This window comes from Lucilia sericata, unplaced genomic scaffold (genome assembly GCF_015586225.1).
Source record: "Lucilia sericata isolate MDLA Ls3-8-SP2 unplaced genomic scaffold, ASM1558622v1 Contig000032F_arrow, whole genome shotgun sequence".
NCBI classification, from domain to species: domain Eukaryota; kingdom Metazoa; phylum Arthropoda; class Insecta; order Diptera; family Calliphoridae; genus Lucilia; species Lucilia sericata.
Genome location: NW_023994070.1, coordinates 148,067 through 173,627, shown reverse-complemented (window position 1 = coordinate 173,627; position 25,561 = coordinate 148,067). Strand labels below are relative to the sequence as shown.

Genomic DNA, 25,561 nt, shown 5'->3' with positions numbered 1-25,561 from the left:
GTTGTTTGTTTTCATTGGATGGAGACAAATAAAATATAAAATTACAAAAAAATGTAAATAAATATAAAATATATAACTTAATTTGTTAAAATAATGTAACAAACGTATTTTTGTATTATACACACATAAATATTACAAAAAATTACAAAATAATGAATGAAAAAAAAAAACAACATGGCGATGAACTGTCAAAGCGATTTACGAATATGTCGTAGAAGAAGATTCTGAGAAAATCTCTTTATTATAGAAATCAAAATAAACACAAAATCTTTATTAGTTTGTGAAATTATCATAGCTTACTTCATTTAAATCATATGATAATAAAGTTTTTAATATAATTTTGTTTTAATTTTTGTATTAAATAGATCGAGAAATACTTTTTGTAATTTATAATTTGGAGCATTTTTGGGCAACTTTTTTTAAAAGACAGCTTCCTAATCTATAAAAAACATCCACAAAATATGTTCCATCGAACTGAGAATCTCTGAGGATATCTTTGGCGCAAACTCTACATTTAAAAATAGACAAAAATCGATAAAATATTCTTATAACTATCATAAAAACAAGTTATTTTAATCAGAATTAATGAAATTGTAATGTATTATAACTTACCAATAAATTAGCAAAATTTTCTAGTAAAATCGTTAAAAATCCAAAATTACATTTGTTTTTTAACTTTAAAAAGCTACCTATGAAAATTGAGCGAATAGGTTTAAATAAAATTTTCACGAAACCTGCTTCAAAGTGTTTTCAACATATTGTTGTGAATGGTTAATGCGAATTTTCAAAAACGACTTTTGGCCAAAAATCATTCTATGACCCTGTGCAAAAATGTTGGAGATTTTTCCTAAAATGAAACTCTGCATATTTCCTTAAGTTTCTTTTTGTTAATTCGTTCTTAATAAAACTTTTGAATCGAATCGAAAATTTTCGTCATAGCTATAGAGACACGAGATTCCCTACCCTACATAAGGAACAAGAACAATAATAGCAGCAACAACTCTAGCAACAATAACGGTCGAAAATTTAAATGTTATAATTGTGGCAAGCGTGGACACTTCGCAAAAATTGTGGGGTACGAAACAAAATGGCGACGATACGAGAAAACAACACCGATCTTTTGCAATGCTTGCGGCTGGCAACAATAATTCATTCGACAAAAACACTTAGTGCGTTGACAGCGGCGCCACGTCTCATATGGGCTGCCAACGTAAAGTTTTTTGGCATAGAAACGGAAGGTAAAGGTGTGAAAATAACAACTCAAGATGGCGACATAACTTTGATAGAAGTACTTTACGTTCCTTGAATGGTGGGAAATTTTATATCAGTTGGAAAGGCAGTTGAGAATGGCTCTACTGCACATTCTGATAATGATTCTGCGAAAATAAAGAATAGAATGGGTAAAATTATTTTGGAAGCTGGAGATAAAAATAATTTATTTATATTCACCGAATACCCTGTCAAATGTTTACTTTCGAGCGACGATGCAATACGCTGGCACTACAGATATGGGTGATTTAATTAATAAGAATGCAGTAAATCGTTTTAACATTAAGGATGTTCCACAGAATTAAAGTTGTGCTACATGTATGAAATCCAAGATTTGCTCGCAACCATTTCCTTCCTATCAGAGCAGAGCGGATAATTTATTGGATCTAATTCATACGGACGTTTGCGGTCCCATGAATAAACCATCGATTTCCGGCTCTCGGTATTTCGTCACTTTTATTGGCAATCACTCCATACATATTATTATATATTTTATGAAGAACAAAAGTGAGGTATTGGATAAATTTAAAATGTTTAAATCTTTTGCTGAGAAACAACTAGATAGCAGTATTAAGTGTGTAAGAAGCGACAATGGGAGAGAATATGTGTATTGCCAATTCGATAAATTTTTAGAAGAAAATGGTATACAAAAGCAGCTAACAGTACCGTGCACCCCGCAGCAAAATGAGCCAATAGGACGATAGTTGCGATGGCACGAAGTATGATCCTTTATTCTGGAGTTGATGATATACTTTGGGCTGAAGCCATCAATACTGCTGTGTACATTAGAAACCGCTCGTTAACCAAAATTCTGACCGATAAGAAACCTTTTGAAATATGGCATGGTAAGAAACCAAATGTATCTTATTTTAAAATTTTCGGTTCACCTGTTGTGGCGTTGGATAAAACTCATACGAAAAACTTTTTGGCAAAGGGCAAGGACTACATTTTTGTCGGCTATTCTACAACATCAAAGGCCTATAGATTGTTTTTTGTGCAAGAAGGAATAATAATAGACAAGATAGACGTGATATTTTGCGAGAATGCATTTACACTGAAATCCACGAATGATGTAATAGAGTTCACAGTTCCACATAACAGTACACCAAAAGAGGACGAACAAAGTATTGAAAAAACTTCAGTTAACACTGATGAAGAATATGAGTTAAGTTATGAGATTGGTTTTGTGGGGTTTGAGTCTGACAGCGATGATGAAGATAAACAACCGAGTACTAGTGGTGCAAGATCTAGTGGACGACCTAAAATACTTCGTTCGGGTAATGTTGGCCGTCCAAGAAAGGTACACAACATGATAAAGTTTGCTAAAGAAATTCCTATTCCTATTTCAAGATGCTGTTTCATGTAAGTATTCTGGAAGATGGAGAGAAGATATGAACAGCGAATATAAAGCACTGCAGGAGAAAGACATCGGTATTTGATTGAACTTCCTCCAGGTAAGAAGGCCATAGGTAGCAAGTGTAAAGAAAAATGAGGAGGGAAGTGTGACCCGTTTCAAAGCTCGTTTGGTTGCCAAAGGCTGTAGACAATAATATGGAGTAAATTTTTAGCAAACGTTCTCACCAGTATTAAGGTATTCAAGCATTAGATTGATTTTTGTTATAGCTGCTGAAAGGGAATTATATCTACATCACGTGGATATATCTACTGCTTATTTAAACAGTACGTTGGATGAGGAAGTTATGAAAGGTAGCCAGGTCAAGTTTTGCGCTTAAAAAAGGCAATTTATGAACTTAATCAGTTGGAGCGGTCATGGAATACTACTCTTGATTCGGCTATTCGTAGTATGAATTTCAAAGCTTGCGATAGTGAACCTTGATTTATACCAGACATGAAAATGGAAAATATAATTTCATTGCCGTCTATGTCAACGACATTTTAATTGCTTGTTCCAAAGAAGTCGATTTACACTCTATTAAAAATGGCATAGCGAAAAAATATATACTGGTAGATAACGGAAATGTTTAGCAGTTCCTTGCCAGGGAAATCGAACGTGAAGTAGATACTGGTAAAAACAGCGTTGGTCACTCCCAATATATAGAAAAGGTTTTGATGGAGTACGGCATGGTAAATTCTAGACCAGCATCTACACCCCTTGACCCAGGTTTTCAGATTTCCTGTAATGAAGTAGACTGTGAAGAAATATATGTTAAAAGATATCAGTCGTTGATTTGAACATTAATGTATAAGTACTAAACCAGACATTCCACACTCAGTTTGTAAACTGGCTCAGAGAAATCAAAACCCACATGTAGAACATGAAAAGGCAGCTAAACACGTTTTGAGGTATCTACGAACTACCAAACATCTTAGACTTCCAAAACAAATAAAACACCAGTTGGTTTTAAAGCTGAGTTCGTGGTTTTGTCAATAGCTGCTAAGAATGCCATATATTTGAAGAGACTTTTGAAGGAAATGAATTTTTATCACAATGATGAAGAACCAATAGCACTTTATGATGATAACATTGGCGCAAAACACTTGGTAAAAATCCTGTATTTCATGGAAGATGCAAGCACATAGATATTAAATACCAGCAAGTAAGGAATGTTGTGAACTCTAACCAAATTGAACTGCGCAACATATCAATGAAATGACTGCTGATATTTTGACCAAAAACTTAAATAAAAATAAATATGAAAAATTTGTTAACGCGTTCCCTACAAACATTTGGAAGATAGAAGATATGAAAGCAATAACTTCGTTTTATCATTTGGACGAAAATCGTCAAAGCAATATTTGTGTAATATAGAATTTTTATTTATTTAAACGAAAATTCAGCAATAAACAAAAAAGTGTATTGTATCTCTAAATTATCATAGGGAAGTTATTATAGCAATACTCCAAACTTCAAAATATTTATTAAAAATATAAATGTTGAAAATTTTGTTCAAATGTTTATAATATCCCAATAAGCACTCAAAAATTATAAATTCAAGTGCTTGAAATTTAATTATAATTCAATTTTAATTCCAGTTTTATTTTCAAGTAAAAGTCAAATAATGTTTTCAAACCAAATTTTCTTGTCAAACTTGAAAATAAATTAAAAATATTAATAATAAAAATGTTCATATTTTTACTTCAATGCTACAAAATAGAACAGCAAATGTTGGTGTCAGAATTTATAAAAATCAATGAATCCAATTGCAATAAAAGGTATGTATGCAGATTAAACCAACCCAAAACGGGATTAACGTAGAAAATATTCTTTGATATAGGCACGAATGTATATAGAATAATGCAAATATTTCTGGTTGATGCGTTCTTTCAAGATCTTTGCTGATTTATTTGTAATGTTAAAGAAACAGAGTGATCCTGTAAATTATGTTTTATACAAGTTTTTGCCATGTAAAATGTATAAATATGTATGTAATTTTGTCCTCATTCATTTCTTATTTATTATTAATAAATGTCTTAATTATGTCTGTTAAATTTTAAGATATGTGGTAGTATGTTACACCTACAGCTAATACATACATATGTACATAAATATATATACATATATGTATATTATAGGTGCTTGAATGTAATTACTTTTTCGATAGGAATTACATTAAAATTCAAGGTTTGAATTAAACTGTATTTCAAAGATTGAATTTAAGCATTTTTTCTATTCGAGTTGTAATGTTATTCAAGCCTTGAATTAAACTGTAATAACATTATAATGTTCGACTTGAATTCAAGTTTCCTTTTCACTGGAGAGTGCTATTGAATTAAAGTGTAATGCAAGTGTATTTCAACACTTGAAATTTGAATGTTTGACTGGAATTAAATTTGATTTACACTTGAATTCCAGCAAAAATGCTTATTGGGATTAATCTTTAAACTAATCAAGAAATTCATGTGGTGGATATTTATGAGTTGTAAAATAAGTTTATGTTTGTATTATTTTACGATAAAGAGTTGGACGTGACTTTTTACTTTTCAGTCCTTAAAATTTTTAAGTACATTTCCAGCGGTTTGAATAAATCTTTGGGAAATATAATATGTCTGCTGAAGAATATTGTTCGAGAATGCAAAAATAATTTTAATAATATAGTGTAGTTTTTAAATATTTAAAAAAATGCATGTTTATTAGTGTCCGACCGAACGTTCGGGTACGGGTTCGGAGTTCGGTAAAAAGTGAGGTTCGGTCAATGTTCGGCGAAATTTTGACCGAACACCGAATGCCGAACTTTTTATAAAATTTTTTTTTCATCATATTTTCATATCATCAAAAAGTTTTAAAAATGCTGAAAATCTGTTTACAGAAGTTATCATACATCCTGGCTGTACAATAAATTTCGGATATACATAGGTACAAAACGCCTTTTTAACCGTTCGTTTTTTGGCTGATTTGAAAAACTGTTAACCAGAAACTGATTAAAAAGATAAGAAAAGTGAAACATTTAATTTGAATTATCTAGTTTCGATTATAAATCTTTGATTTCATTTGTAACATGGAAATTTTCTAGGTTCTTATTCTCAAACGATCTAGACATGTCTGTCAGTCAGTCTCTTGAAAGAACGATAGGATCTAAACTATTGTTGCAGTTTGATTGGTATTCAAAATGGACAAAATCGGTTTACATTTGGACATGGCCTTCGCTTTACTAACGTTCATAACAGGCTTAAAAATACTAGTATTTTTATGAAATTATACTTAAATTGTTTTATGAACCAAAATTTCATATAAATTGGCAAATTGAAATTGCGAATTGTGTTAAGTATTGTATATATATTTTTTATTTTTTTTTTAAACTACTTTTACTGATTCAATAAAATTCATTTTGATTTCGATACATATTTAAAACGAAATTTTGATCACATTGGATCATAATATCATGTATAACAATATTATGATAAATACAAAAATATCATGATGAAATATGTTGACGGTATTTAATCATATGATATTTTAAAATTGTTACAATAACGATAATATGTTTAGACTACAATCATAATTTTAATCATAATATGTTGCTCTTAGAACATGGTTATCACAACCATGTTTTTTCTCAGCGTGCTCTTACAGATAATTATATCATTGTCAATAAATTGTTTAAAAACTAAAAATAAAAAAGTATTATTTTTCATTTAAAAAAAGTTCGTTTTCAACGAACCTTGAAAACCGAACAAAGTTCGGGTTCGGCCGAACTTTAAAATTTACCGAAGTTTGGGTTCGGTGTTCGGTACCGAACGAAATTTTGAGTTCGGTCGGACTCTAATGTTTATATAAAATTTTCAATTTATCTTCTTTTTGAAAAAATAAAGATAATCTTATTTATCCTTAATAAGATCATCTAAATATATCTTTCTATTTTCACCATGCTGATTATCTAACAATATCTCTTTTTTGTCTTCTAGGAGTATTGCTTTCGCATTGCTCTGGCCCTGGCCGCACAAACTCTCCCGATATTCTTCCGCAATACGAATATGATTGTTGCCGCAATAAATTTTTTCTTCTAAGCAATACGAATCCGTATCGTATTCGTATCTTCTTGCTTGTAGGGGTTAGGATTGAAATAATGTCATTTATTTGATTTTATATGTAAAAATATACAGATTTGAAAGGGCACGTTGGAGATTTTCCCTAAAATGCAACTCTGCATATTTCCTTAAGATTCTTTTATCTAGTTAAGTTCTGCTTTTTTGTATTAAATTCTCTTTTTAATACATTCTTAATAAAACTTTTGAATCGACAAAAAATATTCATACATAGCTCACTCAGTACAAAAGTGACACAACTCAACATTTTTTTTAAGAAAAGAAAAAACTTATTTTACAAATTCTGAAACATAAAGGAAGACATAACATTTTTTCTTGAGCAGTTAACAACAACAAAATACACTAATAATATTTTTGTAGAGATAAAGAAGTATCTTGTGAATAGTTTAAGGCTTAAACTTAAGGCTTAAAGAATATAAAAACGCCAAAATAAAATTTTGAGTTGTGTCACTTTTGTACTGGGTGTGCGATATGTACATTAGGGTGTCCCGTGGCCCACTTTTTAGGAGGAATACCTCTAAAACGATGCGTGTCAATGTACAAAATATGAGAAAAATAAAAAACAATGTTTTTGAAAAGGTCCTCAGTTCCCTACCTGCGATGGAAAATCTTGATTTCGGCACAATATATTCAAACAAGTAATAGTGCTATATTCGGCTGTGCCGAATCTTATATACCCTTCATTATAGTGTATTTAAAAAATATTCATTTTATAAAATTTAAATAAACAACAACGCTAACGAAATAAAACACAAGAAACAAAATACACAAAGAAACGAAATACACAACACATTGAAATCAACTGTCATCCAAAGATACGAAATTCACAAAAAAACAAAATACACAACACAATGAAACCCACAGACATCCAAACATACGAAACAAAATACACAAAACAAGCACAAACAAAAACAATATACACAAGGCAATGAAACCCAGAGCCATCCAAACATACCAAACAAAATACGCAACGCAATGAATAAGCAATGTTATTGTTGCTTTTTTAAGCATTTGTCTTTTTTTATAGGTAACTTCTCGAAAGCATGTCTGACAGAATTATTGAAGATTGTTAAGTATTATTTACATTTTCACATCTTTATTATAATCGATAAATATCCCTCATTTTGTCATTGTCAAATGTCATATTGTAACTGTCAACCTTTTTTGTAACTTCCTTTTTATCTTTCCCTTTTTGGTGTTAGCGTTTGAACAGCTGTGATGAACTAATGAAATATAATTAAAATTACTAAATTATATTTCATTTTATAAAATCAGTTCCTAAAATTGTAATTACTACTAAATAAATATTATTTGAATTAATAAAATCAGTGTTTCGATCTTTGGCTCCAACAAAGATTAGGATCTCGAAGATATCTGGGGTGTTCAGAAAACTGATTTCAACAGACAGACGGACATGGCATAATCAACTCCGCTATTTATAAGGATTCAGAATATATATACTTTATAGGGTCGGAAAATTATATTGTGGAAATTACAAACGGAATAACAAACTTATATATACCATTCTCACGAAGGTAAAGGGTATAAAAAATTTTCTGCAATCTTTTCGAATTGGGTGTCAAAAATTCCGTAATTTCGAGCTTATCGCGGGAAAAATAATTAAAATTTGTGTTAGTTTATTTCTGGTCCGCAAAATGACTTTTATTGTATTATAAGTAGCATATAAATTTCAAAAAATTCTAAAAGATTGTGCAATGGACTAAACCAAATGCCAAACTATTTTTTAAATATTTTTTTTGTATGAGCTAAAAATTACGGTAATTTTGACACCCATTTCGATATAAAGCGAAAACAAACCAAGTCTGTCGACTTGGTGTCGACAGTAAAAATATTACTTTTTTTTAGTAAATTCCGATATTTTTTATTTTAAGTCAAGAAATATGTTTAAGTACGAGTTAAAACCAAGATTGAGTTGACACAGCTCAAATTTTACGACGACTCAAAATTGGTGTCGACGTAGTGTCGACAACGACTTACATAACCCTCTCTAACCAACTAAAAATCATTTTGTGGACCAAAAATATTCTACAAAAATTTTAACATTATTTTTCCCGTAATCAGCTCAAAATTACGGAATTTTTGAAACTCATTTCAAAAACATCGAAAATATTTTATTTCAAAAATTATACTGAGGTCAGGGATTTCAATGGCTGGTAGAAAACTGAGGTCCATTCCAAAAAAAAAAACAATTTTTTATTCTTCTCGTGTTCAGTACATTAATACGCATCGATTGAGTGGTATTCCTAAATGAAATTCTTAAAAGGCCATTCCTCGGGACACTCTAATGTACATACACTCCCTCTCACTTAAATAGGTTCACTGTTTTCTTTACAATCAAATTAATTTTATGGAAAAAATAATAGATTAATTAGTAGTGTCCGACCGAACGTTCGGGTACGGGTTCGGAGTTCGGTAAAAAGTGAGGTTCGGTCAATGTTCGGTGTTCGGCGAAATTTTGACCGAACACCGAACGCCGAACTGTTTATAAAATGTTTTTTTTTTTTTTTTTCATCATATTTTTATATCATCAAAAAGTTTTAAAAATGCTGAAAATCTGTTTACAGAAGTTATCATACATCCTGGCTGTACAATAAATTTCGGATATACATAGGTACAAAACGCCTTTTTAACCGTTCGTTTTTTCGGCTGATTTGAAAAACTGTTAACCAGAAACTGATTAAAAAGCTAAGAAAAGTGAAACATTTAATTTGAATTATCTAGTTTCGATTATAAATCTTTGATTTCATTTGTAACATCGAAATCATCTAGGTTCTTATTCTCAAACGATCTAGACATGTCTGTCAGTCAGTCTGTCAGTCTCTTGAAAGAACGATAGGACCTAACCTATTGTTGCAATTTGATTGGTATTCAAAATGGACAAAATCGGTTAACATTTGGACATGGCCTCCATATAATGTTCGCTTTAGAAAATTACTAACGTTCATATCAGGCTTAAAAATACTAGGATTTTTATGAAATTATACTTAAATTTTTTATGGACTAAAATTTCATATAAATTGGCAAATTGAAATTTGCGAATTGTGTTAAGTATTGTGCATATATTTTTTATTTTTTTAAAAACTACTTTTAATGATTCGATAAAATTCATTTTGATTTCGATACATATTTAAAACGAAATTTTGATCACATTGGATCATAATATCATGTATAACAATATTATGATAAATACAAAAATATCATGATGAAATATTTTGACGGTATTTAATCATATGATATTTTAAAATTGTTACAATAACGATAATATGTTTAGACTACAATCATAATTTTAATCATAATAGAACATGGTTATCACAACCATGTTTTTGTGTTTTTGCGTGCTCTTACAGATAATTATATCATTGTCAATAAATCGTTTAAAAACCAAAAATAAAAAAATAATATTTTTCATTTAAAAAAAGTTCGTGTTCACCGAACTTTAAAAACCGAACAAAGTTCGGGTTCGGCCGAACTTTCAAATTTACCGAAGTTCGGGTTCGGTGTTCGGTACCGAACGAAATTTTGAGTTCGGTCGGACTCTATTAATTAGTAATATTAAAATCTTAAATAACAACTTGATGTCTTAGGTATCACTAGTAAGACTAAAATTAGCGCAATACTTAATTGCTGAATTTTAATAAATTTTTTTTTTAACATACAACGTTTGTGACCTATATTTTTATAGCTCACTTGATTAGGTTCATTCAGAATAAAATCAGTTTACTGCTGGTAAAATCCATCCATATTCTAGCGCCTGTGAATATAGACAATATATTAAAAAACAAGTGAGTGTTATATTCGGCTGTGCCGAATCTCATATACCCACCATCAAACCTTAAAAGGAATGCTACCCTATAAACATCATTGACTCATCAAATTAACTGAAGAAGACCTTATATGAGAGATAGGGTTAATAATTGACCGTTTTTCATAAAATTTTTTACACCAATTTAGGTTCATACAAAACATCTTTCCGACACTTTCGCATGAAATTCGGTAGGAAGATTTACGTTCCTATAAATGTTTCTTTTATAAATTTTCATAACTGTTCACGTATTTTTAAGTCAGCAAAGATCGTTAAAGTAATTTTCTTATGGACCGATCCTCAATACATTTGGTAGAGAGATTTTAACTCGTATAAAAAATATGTGTGTCGAATTTCATCGCTTTTCTATATTTTTAAGCCAGTAATGATCGTTTAAGTAATTTTTTTAAGGGCACCTTATATAGGGAGTAGGGTCAATTATGGGACGATCCACATAAAGTTTGATAGAGAGATTTTGGCTTCATTGAAACTTATGTGTGTCGAATTTCATCACTATACTCGTATTTTTAAGTCAGTAATGAGCGTTAAAGTAATTTTTTGAAGTGGGCCTTATATGGGGGGTAGCGTCAATTATGGACCGATCCTCACAAAATTTGGTCGGGATCATATGAAACTTATTTATGTTGAATTTCATCGCGTACTTTTGAAACAGATATGCCCATTAAAGCTGTTTTTCGGGTGTCCACTTGTATGGGGGCTATCCGAATACGTGGACCGATATTGCCCATTTTCAATACCAAGCAAACCTTACATATAGAGAATATTTGTGGAAAATTTCAATCCTCTACTTCGTTCCTTTCGGACTCTATCGTGCTTTCAAAAGACAGACAGACTGACGGACGAACCGACGGACAGACATGGCTAGATAGTCTTATAATTCAATAAGGACCCAGAATATATATACTTTTGTGGGTCTATGACCAATATTTCGATGTGTTACAAACGGAATGACAAAATCAATATCTTTTTTGATAGTGGGTATAAAAACAATAAGTAGCGGTAAGCCTTTAACTAAAGAATAATATGACAAAATGTAAGCATTTTTGGAAACTGTCCAAAATCACAGGAGTTTGGCAAAAAAATTTAGCAACTTCAGAATGTTGTTCGCAATTTTATAAGAAAATAGTCTGAATTTTAGTCATAACAAAAGCGGTCAGAAAAGATTTCACAAAATCTGCCTCCAAATCCAGTGATTCTGCAGCAAAAATTAAAGAAAAAGCGGATGTTACAGCTAGCCTAGCTGCAGTAAAACGTATTGTAAGAAGGACCAAGGCTTTAAAAATATTGCCACTCGTTAAGAAAAAATCTCTTCAGTTTGCACGTGGTTATAAACAGCAATAGTTTTTCGGATGAAAAAAAGTTTAATTTAGAAGGTCCAAATCGATATAATCATTATTTTTATGATTTTTGAAAGGTATAATTTTGTATTATGAAAATGGTTCGGACATTCTTTATCGTAAAATGTATAGATCGGGCAGACAGTATGACACAAAAGAAACCTAAATTGAAGGAATTTAAAAAGCTTGGGCCGAAATTTCCTAGCCATTAATCTTTATAACTCTTTATCACCTTGAATTTTCGATATTATATCGAATAACGGCGGATATACATATCACTAAATCTTTCTGAAACCTTGTAAAAATATATATACAAATAAAAAAGTTTCATGAATATGTATTTCTTGTTGTTTTTGTCAATTAATGATGATGAATCTATTCAAATGAACAAAAAATATTGTACAAAAACGTAGTGTTTTACAAAAAAAAATTATTAAAAATCGGTTATTAAGTATTGCACTAAATTTTGTTTCTTTAGTGATACATATTATTTAAAATTTTAATATAACTAATTAGTCCATTATTTTTTGCAAAAAATTTATTTGATTGTAAACAAAAAACTGAACCTATTCAAGTGAGCGGGAAGTGGGCATACACAGAGGGAAAAAAATATACACGCCTGGTACCAAATTGACACAAAATTTTTCAACAACATCCATTGTCAAGTATATACATACAAAAACAACATGTAATGTAGACCACGCAACTTTGTCAACATTGCAATAATTCCTTGTCGCTATCTAAACTTTATGCACATCCGTTGTCTAAATGTTAACAAACGTGGTAAGCTCACTATTGGCAACGTATTTTTGTATTTAATTTTACTTATTTTTGCATATTTTGACCATTTCATCATAATATCTTGATGTTTAATTCCATTTTTACTCATTCTTAAGTGCTCGAATTGTTAAGTAGTACAAAATTGTCCAAAAATTGCTCTGAAAATCGGTAAATTTTCAATATCTATTAATGGCCCCAAAACTTTTTCGACTCTAAATAATTTTAAAAAAATAGTTTATTTATTTATTTATTCAGTAATAAAGAAGCCAATTTGGCCAAAATAATATAACATAGTAATTTAATAAACCTAAGTGTAAATACAATGTTAAAATATACAATAAATTTCATGTTATAAAAAAAAATCAAATAAAAATCTGAAATGGGCTCCCCAGCCGTAAAAGAAAAAAAAAAAATAAGATTGTCAAGATTATCTTAAAAAAGAGAGAAACGAATTAGGTCCAGTTAGGGATAATGAGAACCGGAACAATATCAATAAAAGAGGTTACAAAGAGATTGAGAAATATTCCAAAAGTTTAAATTTGAAAACAATATTAGAGTGTGTGAAAACACGCAACTCTAAGGGCAGACTATTCCAATAACATGTTATCCTGACAACAAAAGCCCTACTATAAAAATATCTAAATATCCTAGGGAGAACAAAGTGAGGATTACTATTACGAGGAGAAAAAATAAATGCATTACATATAACAGATGGTCTACCAGCTTTCATAATTTTATAAATTCACTAAAGGAACAACCAAGAAATAGTTACACTGAATCAGAAACATGTTCTCTACGTCGAATGTTATAAGCAAATCTAACAATCGAGTTCACCAAGCGCTTCAATCTAGCAAGACACAATCCAATAGTACCAGAAACCATTTCAAAACAGTAAAGTATTTGAGGCATCAGAATCGCACGTGCTAATTTAGTTCTCACATCCTTGGATAAAAACAGATTAGTACGATAAATCTTACGTACAGAACTCCAAATTTTACCCGATACAGAATCAATATGATATTTGAAGGAAAGTTCAGAGTCTAAAACCACCCCCAAACACTTATGATGTTCAACAAATTGGATTATTTCATCACCTAAAAACACTTCTAAATTAGAAAAGAAACAGTTTGTAGGACTTTAAAGAATTGGCTGTCATACAAAGTCTAATATAGTCCAAATTAGAATTAATATCATTCTCAAAAACTTCAATAAATCTTCTATAAAAGAAAAACATCATCTGCAAAAAGGAAAGGCTTGCAATTACTGGTTTGGATAACATCAATAAGGTCGTTTACATATAGTACAAAAAGGAGAGGACCCAAAGACCATTTACTACCACAAATTGCGACCTCCCAACCAGATACGACATTATAAACCGACAAGCAGTCCTAGAAAAACCAAACAAATCCCTCAGCTTCAAAATCAGCTTAGTAAAATCAATAGAGTTAAAGACTTTTGATAAATCCATAGAAATCAAAACACTCAACCTATCACTATTGACGTTTTCCCTAATAGAATCAGTGAGACTAAGTAGAAGAGAAGTAGTATTAAGACCATAACAATAGACATATTGTGAAACACTAATTCTAGTAGATTCCAAATTATACATTTGGGCTTTAATAATGTTCTCAACGATAAGAAAAAGAAAATAATCCCACAGGGTCACCAAAGTCATTAAAGTCAAAAATTTCAGGAACAGGGAATTCTGAGTTCGCAAAATAACTGTTAACCGGATTGGAGGCAAACCCCAAATCAGTATTATCAACACCAATGCAGCCCGATTCTCTAATAACCTTCCAAAAATCAGCAGAATTTATGTTATCAAAAAGCCTAACAAAGTATTTCCTTCTTTCCCTACGTGAGACACCCTTCGCTCGATTTCGAAGTCTACAATAAGTTCACCAATTCGAATCAGATCGATTAGACTGAAATGCATAATAAGATAGATCATGCAGGGACATTGCAAGTACAACATCACGGGACTTTAACCAAGGATCGCCAACATTTCTTAATCTAACTCTAACAGTAGGTACATAGGATTGAAGACAATCCACAAGGGATGCAATAAGTGAGCGTTTAATGTCAATATCAATCGTATTATAAATCGGTGAAAAATCATATTCACCAAGAAAGCGAAGTAGACTGACCCAGCCAGTGTTTTTATAGTCACGATATTCATAATATTCCCGAGGCCTAACACATTCAAATGCAAAAGAAGCAAAAATGAGTGCATGATCAGAAATGGATGGACTTTGAATTTGGCCTGAGAAAGCAACCATTGAGCGGACATTAATCAAAAATAAATCTATGAGTGAAGTAGTTCTTCTCCTAAGGTCAAAGTGGGTAGGCACTGATTTATGAATCATAGATAAATCAAATCTTGAACATAGCGAGCGAAATATTGCAGCCCTAGAATGATCCAATATGTTACAATTAAAGTCACCTACTAAAATATTCGTGTACATGGAAAAAAGATCATAGTGTTGCTCCTCAAATGTATGTAAATCCCCGCTTGGAAGATAAACAACGCCAAAAAGACACCTCACATCACCAGTGAGTATTTCAATAAATAAAGACTCACAACCAGGAATTAAAACTTTAAAAACAACCCTGTAGACTAATTTGTTAGCAACATAAATTGCAACACCAACTCCTCGACACGAAGAAGGACGATCATTACGACAAATCCTATAACCAGGAATTCCAACCGCACGGTCAGAAATCTGATCATTAAGCCACGTCTCAGTGATCGCAAATACACTAAACAAATCAGGGACAACTATAGATTTCAGTTCATCAAGTTTAGAAGAATTCGTATTAGGTGATAAACTGCGACAATTCAAGTGAGCAACTCTTAATTGATTCCTAAATGGAAGTAAGACATTATTCAAGTACACACTATCACAAACTAACCAAGATTATCTCTAGAAGACATCGAAACAGAAAGATAAAACAACAGCACACAGAAGAATGTTAAATGAAATATATAAAAACTTATAATTAATAAACAATTCATAATCAATTAAATTGAATTGGATTAAGAGATCATAAATATTACAAATTCTCCTTCAACAAAGTATTACATCCAACCGCATCAACAACAGCCTCCTTACCATCCAACAATGTGACTTTAGCTTTAAGTTTATCTCCATCCAAAATCTTAAATTTTAAAATTATTTTTTTGGTAAGCAGCTTCCTACAGATGGCATTAATTTTACCGGCAATAGGAGTGTAATGTTCATTTAAAAACACTCTTTTTTCAATGCGCATACCGTCAAACCCAACATTAGTGCTCCACTGACCGTACCATCAATAGCTGAAGATCCAGTATTGTCAGAATTACCTCCATTCTGGTTACTAGTAAAATGGTTGTCAACCTTCACCAGATCATAAACCAAGAGAGACCGGGTTTTTATAGTCTTGAAGTAAGACTTAATAATTTCATCGCGTATTGTTACACTGTTAAATCTAACAAGAACAAACATCCCTTTATTAATATAGCATGTATAATTGATGTCATACTGATTCATGGGCACATTATAAAAGCTAGCTAACTCAGCTAAGGCAGACCACGAATAATTAGATCTGACCGATTAAATTTTCTATGTAAGGTATTATTTTCAATCTCTAGTTGTGCAATTTTAGAGGAAGTAGATGAGTCAATATGTCTAATAAGTTTATTGCAATCAGACACATCTGATTTAAGATCACTGATACAAGTGGACACTTCTAGCTTAAATTCCGCAACAATATCCTTAAGTTTGTTTGAGAGTACTACAATCTTCTTCACCCTTGCGAATAAATTCATTTAAATTGTTATTCAATGTGGTAATTTGATCCCGCATTAAGTTGACAACAGAAGGTGGGGTTTTCTTACAAGATGAGCAAATAAAAGATAAGTTTTTGAAGTTTTCCATGGCTTTTAACTCATCATCTGATATATATTCACACGTAGAATGATACCATAATTGACATACATCGCACTGGGCACCAGATTGACCACGAGAAAAACCAGTTTGGCATGTACCACAGAGCTCTTTCTTACCACTAGGCATGTTTTCAATAAATTAGAAAAAAAAATTTCCACAAACCGCCAACAGCAGCAACAACAAATAACAGCAACAATACCAAAAAATAACAGCAAATGGCTGGCAGAATTTTTATGGAAACTAGCGATAAGTAGCAAGAAATTAACACTAATTTCAATAATATAACGTTCTTGTACAATCTTATGAACAGCAGAAGTTTAGTTTATTTAGTTTGCAAAAAAAATAGCAAATTAAAGAATAATTATGACAGCAGTTGCAAAACACGTTTACTCAGGCATAGAGAGTTGCCAGATATATTTTATAGGTGATTTTAATACTTTTACCAATTTATTTTATTTTCTCACAGTTTAACACAAGCCTTCATTGTATGCAGACGTGTTTACTTAAAACATACTTTGAGCACTCGGTTATTCTTTTCAACGCCGTGTTTTTTTACTTTCATTCTCGTTTTTGATAATTTTCTTAAATTAAAATATCTAATTGTCTAAACAATTAGATATTTTAATTTAACTCGCTTTTAGACCCAGATCCGTCACCCAAGCGTAAAAAAACAGTAATAATTATAATGTAAATAATACATACGATTTTCCTAACATCGGTGACAAACAAAACAACAAAAATCAATGCCTAAAATATGTAGTAATAAAAAGTAAAATAGCAGACAAACCTATTCAAAGCTTTAATATTTTTCTGGTATCCAAAGCATTAGAATCAGTAACAACAGATCCTGTACAAAATATTAGTTTCACTAGAGATGGAAATCTGTTCGTACTTACAAAAAACGAAATGCAAGCTAATACATTTTTAAAAACTGTTTATTTGACCGGATTATGTGCAGTTGAAAGTTCTTTACATCCCTCTTTAAATACTATAAAAGGTGTAGTATTTGCTCCATCCCTAAAAGAATTATCCGAAAGACGGATTAAAAACCCAAGGAGTTGTTGATGTCAGGAAGATAAATAAATTTCAGGAAGGTAAAATATTAAATACACCTCTTCACATTCTTGACATCAAACAATATTGTCTTCCAAAAGAAATAAAAATTGGATTTCTAATGTGTAAAGTGGAACCATTTATTCCAAGCCCAATTCAATGTAAAAATTGCTTTAAATTAGGACATACAAAAAAATACTGCAACAGCAATTCAATATGTGAAGTCTGCTCGTCATCAATTCATGACCCTGTACTATGCAGTAAAGTGCAATGAGTTAATTGCAATCACCCACACCGATCCAACAACAAAAAATGTCCCGCTTTTCAACATCGTCAAAATATTTTAAAATATAAAACAATAAATAAATGCACTTATAAAGAGACAGCAACAAAAATACCATCAATAACTACACTTGAAATTCCAACAGAAGATCTTGTTAAAGCAATCGAAGAAAGAAAAAAGAGAATAAATATACAAAAAATAATAATATTAACAATCAAACCTCCAACAATACATCAACAAATAATACCACCACAACATCAGCAAATGCTACCCTCACAACATCAAACCCTAAACCATCAAAAGGTCGAACTTCAAACAACAATACCAGAAATAAATTAATTACAACAAACAACCATACCGACAACTCAAACCAAACCCTATCAACAAACTCAAATAATATAAAAACAACTAAACATACAAATACACTTTCAAGAGATTCAAATAACTCAACGCACTCAAGAGATACAAAAATAAACACTTCATCTCAAGATACACCTCTAAGAATTACTAACAGACGTTACACTTTAGATGGAGTAATAAGCCTACTGTAAATTCATTCTTAGAACAAATATGTCAAACTTCAATATTATACAATGGAATATCAAAGGATACCTTAACAACTACATAGATTTACAGCTCATTTTAAATGAGCATAAACCACATTGCAAGAAACCCACTGTTCAGTAAGCATGATTCCAATACCTCCAAAAAATTACTGTTGCTACTTCCAAAACGTTCCATTCAATTTTACGGCTAAAAGTGGTCTAGGAGTTCTAATCCGTGATCATATCCCACATAAACGTATTACAAATACATCAAAAATACTTAACATCTCAATTGAAATTACGTTAAATATAAAAGTTATCTGTATACCTACCACCTTATGAACCCTTTTCTCTACAGGATTTCAATGATCTCTTTAACAACATACAAACTCCTATTATATTAATAGGAGATGTAAACAGTTGGAATGTAATATGGGGATCACATACAACTAACAACCGCGGATCTATCATTGAACGCTCACTCAATCAAAATAATATATGTATTATAAACGATGGTAATCCCACATATTTTTCAACACACAACACTCTTACCCATATAGATATTACCGGTTGTTCGCCGTCGTTACTATCATTAATAACTTGTCACACACTTGATGATCTACATCATAGCGATCATTTTCCAATCAAGACATATGCATTATAAACCATCTATACGTAAATTCAACCTTAAAAAAGCGAATTGGGAACAATATAGATTAATGGTTGACAACAAATTGGAACACAAACAAATGTCAGGTACCGTAAACAAAGATAATGCAGTCATAACCAAAGTTATAAGAGACTCTGCTAATCATCATATTCCTCAAACTTCGCCTATTCAAAAACGTTTTGTACCCTGGTGGAATGCAACAATATCACAGCTTCGTATGGACAAAAGTAAAAATGACAATTTTTTAAAAAACACCCATTAAAGGCAAATCTAATTCTATACAAAAAAAGCTAATTCTAAATTTAGATTGGAATCTAAAAAAGCCAAAGCTATATGTTTTGAAAACTTTAGTAAAACTATATCTAGGGATTCCACCGTAATCATACATATGGAAGAAAATTAACATGATTTCGAGTCGCAAATCATGATCAAAGAACTATCAAATAATAGCAAAGAATTTTTACTTCAACTATATAATGAAGCTTTTGTACGTCACACTATACCACATTCCTGGAAAACTGCAAAATTGATTATGGTATTTTTCTGTTCGGCAATTGCTCGAAATCAAAAATAAATAATATAAAAACGATATATCATCAAACAATTAGAGCTAGTACTTATGCATTTAGAACTACACCTATACAAATATTATTAATTGAATCTGGACTTCCATCGTTATAACATAAAATCTCCGAATCAATTAACAGACTTCTTCCTAAAATTCTTTCATACAAAAATTCTGTTATAGACCCCGACGTCACTTCAGTTATGTTATCTAAAAAAAGACCAAAGTAAAGTATGGCTGTTTGACGGCAATTCTTGCAATATATCTCTCTCCCTCTTCAAAAAACAAAACACATCAAATGAAATGTATCTACAACTATACCAGGAACTTAAAACGGCAATTGGTGGAACCAATTACCAATACCTTTTCACAGATGCATCAAAGGACATCCATATGCTGCAGTCGACCAAAATGGCAATCCCCTTTGTATTAAATCATTAAACTGTTTTTCATTTATTTTTACAGCTGAATCAGCTGGAATTCTTCAAGCAATTCACATAGCAAGCAAATCCAGAAAAAATACTATAATATTTTCCGACAGCCTATCGGTTATAACTACATTAAAAAACCAATCCAATAATAAATGGCATTCAGTGAACAAAATAAGAGACCTCTTAATTAGTTATAACAATAAAATAAAAATTGCATGGATACCAGGCCATGCTGGAATAAGTGGTAATGTCTTTGCAGACTCAGCTGCAAAACAAGGATGCTTATCACCAACCATTAAAGACCCAGTAGCAGAAAAAGTTGACCTAAGCAACTTAATTGTAAAAGAATTAAAAATTCATAAAAACAACCAACTGAGAGATTATCATCACCCTCACTATTCCAAAATAAACCCAAATCATATACCACCAACATAAACAACAAATATTTGTAAAAACAACATCAAAATTTTTTCAAGATTACGAATGGGACACACTATAAATACACATATGCACCTCATGAATAGCAACTTTACCAATATCTGCAGTCGCTGCGGCTCAATCAACAATGTACACCATATTCTTTCTTCCTGTCCGAATTTGAGGAATCTGTATGCTAAACACTTAAATAATAATGGTACAAATCTACGTAAGGATCCTACAACAAACAACATTAATGCCATAGATAACTTTATATCAACATTAAAAATTAAAATTTAAAAAATATTAAGGATACAATCAATGTTAGCTGATGGCCTAAGCAGCCAGTGCTAGTTTTTTTTTTATATATTAATCTTATATTTATATATTTTTAATATAATGTAAATAAATAAATAAGAAAAATATTTTTTTCTATTAAATGTTAACATATTACACAATATTGTTTTATATTTTATATTAAAATTGTGTAGATAACGTGATTAACTAAAAAAATCTCTTCCGGAAAACTTAATATTAAGAAACGCATATGAAGTATTTACCCGGCTGGCGGCAGCTGACTTCTACGTTATGGCTTAATTTTGAAATCTTTTACATGTTAACAAATTAAACAATACTGTTTTATATATACACTATGTAGATAAAGGATAAAGGGATGAGTATCGTAATAAACTTGGTGAATATAAGAAAACTTCCTGGAAACTTTTCTGTGAACAGGTAGATAGTGTAAATCCAAAACTATCCAAAACTCATGTCCAACCGGAATCTTTGATCGATGACACGGGCAGGAGGCTGAGGATATGGAGAGGAAGGGGAGGGTAACACGGAAATAGTTATTACAACTGACATGGTTAAAGGGGCAATCAAGAGCTTTGCTCCCTATAAAGCTGCAGGGCCGGATGGAATTTTCCCGGCACTTTTGCAGATGGAGGCGGAACTGGTTTCCGTACATCTGTCACAGATATTCACTGCATGCTTAAAATTGGCATATACCCCAGTTAAATGGCAGGATGCAAGGGTAATATTTATACCCAAACCAGGGAAACCTAGCTATGCGACACCTAAGTCCTATCGACTGATTAGTCTTACGTCCTTCCTACTTAAAACCTTGGAACGGATAGTCGATAGCATGGTTAAAAGCATAGCTGTAAAATAATGATTAATAATCGTAATCATTATTAATTAGATTATTTTTATTATAAAGGTGAAATTAATGATTAATTAACGATTATTTTCAATTTTTTTAATTAATTATTGATTACGATTAAAAATAATCTAAAAATAATCAAGGATTAAATGGATTTAATGAAAATAATCAAAAAAAATCAAAATTAATCAAAAATTTAGTTGATTATTTTCATGGATTAATTTTGATTAATTTAGATTATTTTCCATATATTTAGTATAATTTTCTCCCAAAAAAAAAACTCTAAGAAAAATTTAATTATTTTTCCGGTAATCTGCCAAAAATTACGGATTTTTTGAGACCCATTTCGAAAAGATTGCAGTAATTTTTTTCTAATATGTTGTACTGAGATCAAGATTTTCAAACGAAATAAACTTGATAAATATATTGTTTTCAATAAAAAAAAAGTCACATAATCGAATATTGTGTAACTTGGAAAACAGTTTTCCATTACACGTAATCTAAAAAGACAGAGAATTGTAGCAAATATATTGAAATTAATCAAAAATAATCGAAATTAAACCTTTAAAATAATCAAATTAATTATTTGATTAATTCTGATTATTTTTGATTATTTTCATTAATTTAAATTAATCCTGATTATTTTTAGATTAATTTTAATCGTAATCAATTAATAATCAGAAATTTTATACCAGAGAATTAAATAATCATTACGATTATTTTTGAAAAATAATTTAATTGATTATTAATCGTAATCAAAATTTTACAGCTATGGTTAAAAGCAGCATACCATACAAAGACCTTACATATAAGCAGCATGCTTATGTAAAGGAACGATCGGTGGAAACCGCTTTAAATGAAGTTGTCCACTACATAGGTGAATCTTTCGATAGCAAACTGTATACACTGGCGGTATGCATTGACATCGAAGGCGCTTTCAATAACGTGCACACTGATACCCTTATCCAATCCCTAGACCAGTTTTATGTTGACCGGGTGCTCCGTAACTGCATCAACTACATGCTAAGGAACAGATGGATAAGCTGCGAGATGTACGATATAACTATCAGGAAAAAGGTATTTCGCGGTATACCACAGGGTGGCATTTTGTCACCTTTACTCCGGGTTACCACGATTAATAGCCTCCTAAGGACCCTAACCGAGGAAGGACTTAGACCTGTCTGCTATGCAGACGATGTCGTAATACTTTTAAAGGGAAAGGATCCAAATTACTTGTGTAGAAGAGCTGAGGAGGCTCTGAATACGGCCTTGAGCTGGGCTCAACCAAGAGGCCTCAATGTTAACCCGGCGAAGACGGAAATCTGTCTTTTCACAAGAAAGACAAAAATTTCTACATATACTGAACCTTGCTTCCTGGGCAAGAAGATACCGGTGACAGACAAAGTTAAGTACTTAGGTGTAATACTTGACCGGAAATTAAAATGGAGACATCACATAGAGGATAGGATCAACAAGGCACATCGGTGCTGGGCGATATGTAGGAGAACCATAGGCATGAAATGGGGTCTTAGTCCTACTATGACAAATTGGCTTTATAAAAGTGTAATTAGACCAATTCTAGCTTATGCTTCAATAATCTGGTGGACTGCTTTGGACAAAAAGTGTAATATCAAACTACTACAGGGAGTTCATCGTACATGTTGCTTGGGTATAAGTGGTGCCATGTGTACTACTTCAACCAAGGCTCTGGAAACGTTGCTAGCTATTCCACCCATTGAAACATATATAAGATATGAGGCGGCGCTTACAGCAGAACGGCTCTTTACTTTAGGCGAACTGGCCAAAAACGGTTATAGGACACGTCATCAATGTATACTGGACACATTGGAAGGTTATACACATTCATCGGACGTGCCTGATCGCATACCAGACACTGAATATGTCGGAATCTTTGAAAAGCTAATCCCAGATAGAATGTCTTGGTCAAGCGGAACATTAGAGCAAATACCAGTAGGAATCCGTTGCTACACGGATGGCTCTAAATTGGGGGACAAAGTGGGCCTGGGGTTCTATATTGAAGACCCAGAAACAGAAATATACCACCGCACAGTGGTATAGGAAAAAAAAAGAGGGAAATAATTCGGTAACTTCTAAACGGTTAATCCGATTTTGATGGTATGCTCAAAGAGGAGGTGTTGTCGAGTTTAGGTTTTGAATTTGGACCTTATAAGCCAACCAGGGGCCCGGCGGGGGGTCCTCAAATTAGGACACCTCGGCTATGTTAAATTTTTAAAACGATCCTATTTCTTCATTTGAGTTCCGATTTAAAAAAAATTCGTATAAAGAATTTCGCAGTAAATTATCTCTTATAGTTTAGGAGATATTCGCATTTGAAAATTACAATTTTAAAATTTTTCCCGTCCTTACTTTAGTTTTTTGATAATAGCGGGTCCAAATATTCCCGATTTACCTAGCACTATTTTTTTCATCCATAAGGTTAACTCTTAAATTTGTTACATATATGGATGAAAATAATAGTGCTAGGTAAATTTTCTAAAAGATGTTGAGTTTTCCCTAATTAATTTGTCACTTAAAAAACATTAGGTAGGCATGTTATATATCAATATATCAAAACTGTATATAATTTTTGAAAATTAAAAAATTCGTGGAATACTTTTTTTAAAAAAAATTAAAAAATGTTTTTTATTCAGTTTTTGCGAAGATACAAATTTTTCAAATTGCAATAAAAATTTTATTTATGAATATTTTTTGATGAAATTTTACAGTTAGGTAGATTTTTTTACTCAAAATCCAAAATTAAATAAAAATTTCGAATTTTCTTATTAGAAATCCCGGAATTCCCAAAAAAGTTTTAAAAAATCCCAAAAATGGAATTTTTTGGTTTTTTGGCTATTATATCCATGGTTTTTTGGCTATTATATCCAAAACCCGTTACAAAATGATTAACAACATATTGGGTCATATAAAACAGGTCACCATAATTTTTTTTTTGTTTCATTTATCGTATTTTATGTAAAGTCAGCTTTCCAGTATAAATTCTATATACATCTTCTTAGAAACTTTTTAGATAACTTAAAAAAAAAGATACTTTTTTCCCAAAAAAATTACAAAAAATCGCGTTTTATTTTATTTTTTTAAATGCCTATAACTTTGGACTCAGTCATGATTTTTACATAATTCTTTCACTGCTTGATATATAAACTTGTTGTTAAGCGAATAAAAAAAAAATGGCGAAAATCGGGAATATTTGGACCCGCTATTATCAAAAAACTAAAGTAAGGACGGTAAAAATTTTAAAATTTTAATTTTCAAATATTAAATTTCAAATGCGAATATCTCCTAAACTATAAGAGATAATTTACTGCTACGACATTTTTTATAGTGCTCGATGAGGAGATTCTATACACGAAATTTTTTTAAATCGGAACTCAAATGAAGAAATAGGATCGTTTTAAAAATTTAACATAGCCGAGGTGTCCTAATTTGAGGACCCCCCGCCGGGCCCCTGGTTGGTCTATAAGGTCCAAATTCAAAACCTAAACTCGACAACACCTCCTCTTTGTGCATACCAAATTTCATTAAAATCGGATTAACCGTTTAGAAGTTACCGAATTATTTCCCTCTTTTTTTTTCCTATACCACTGTGCATCGTTTACCTAATCATAACACAAGCTTCCAGGCAGAAGTACGAGCAATAACGGAATGTGTAAATTGGATTAGAATAAATATAGCGCCCACAGGGCTTAATATATTTACCGACAGCCAGAAGGCAATTAGTGCGATATC

General features: G+C 31.4%; 1 protein-coding gene across 3 annotated transcripts in view; it reads right to left on the bottom strand.

Moving 5' to 3' along the window:
• LOC119611877 (kinesin light chain) overlaps positions 1-25,561 on the bottom strand; it is a 317,508-nt gene that overhangs the window by 161,566 nt on the left and 130,381 nt on the right. The gene's annotated exons all lie outside the window — the stretch shown is intronic.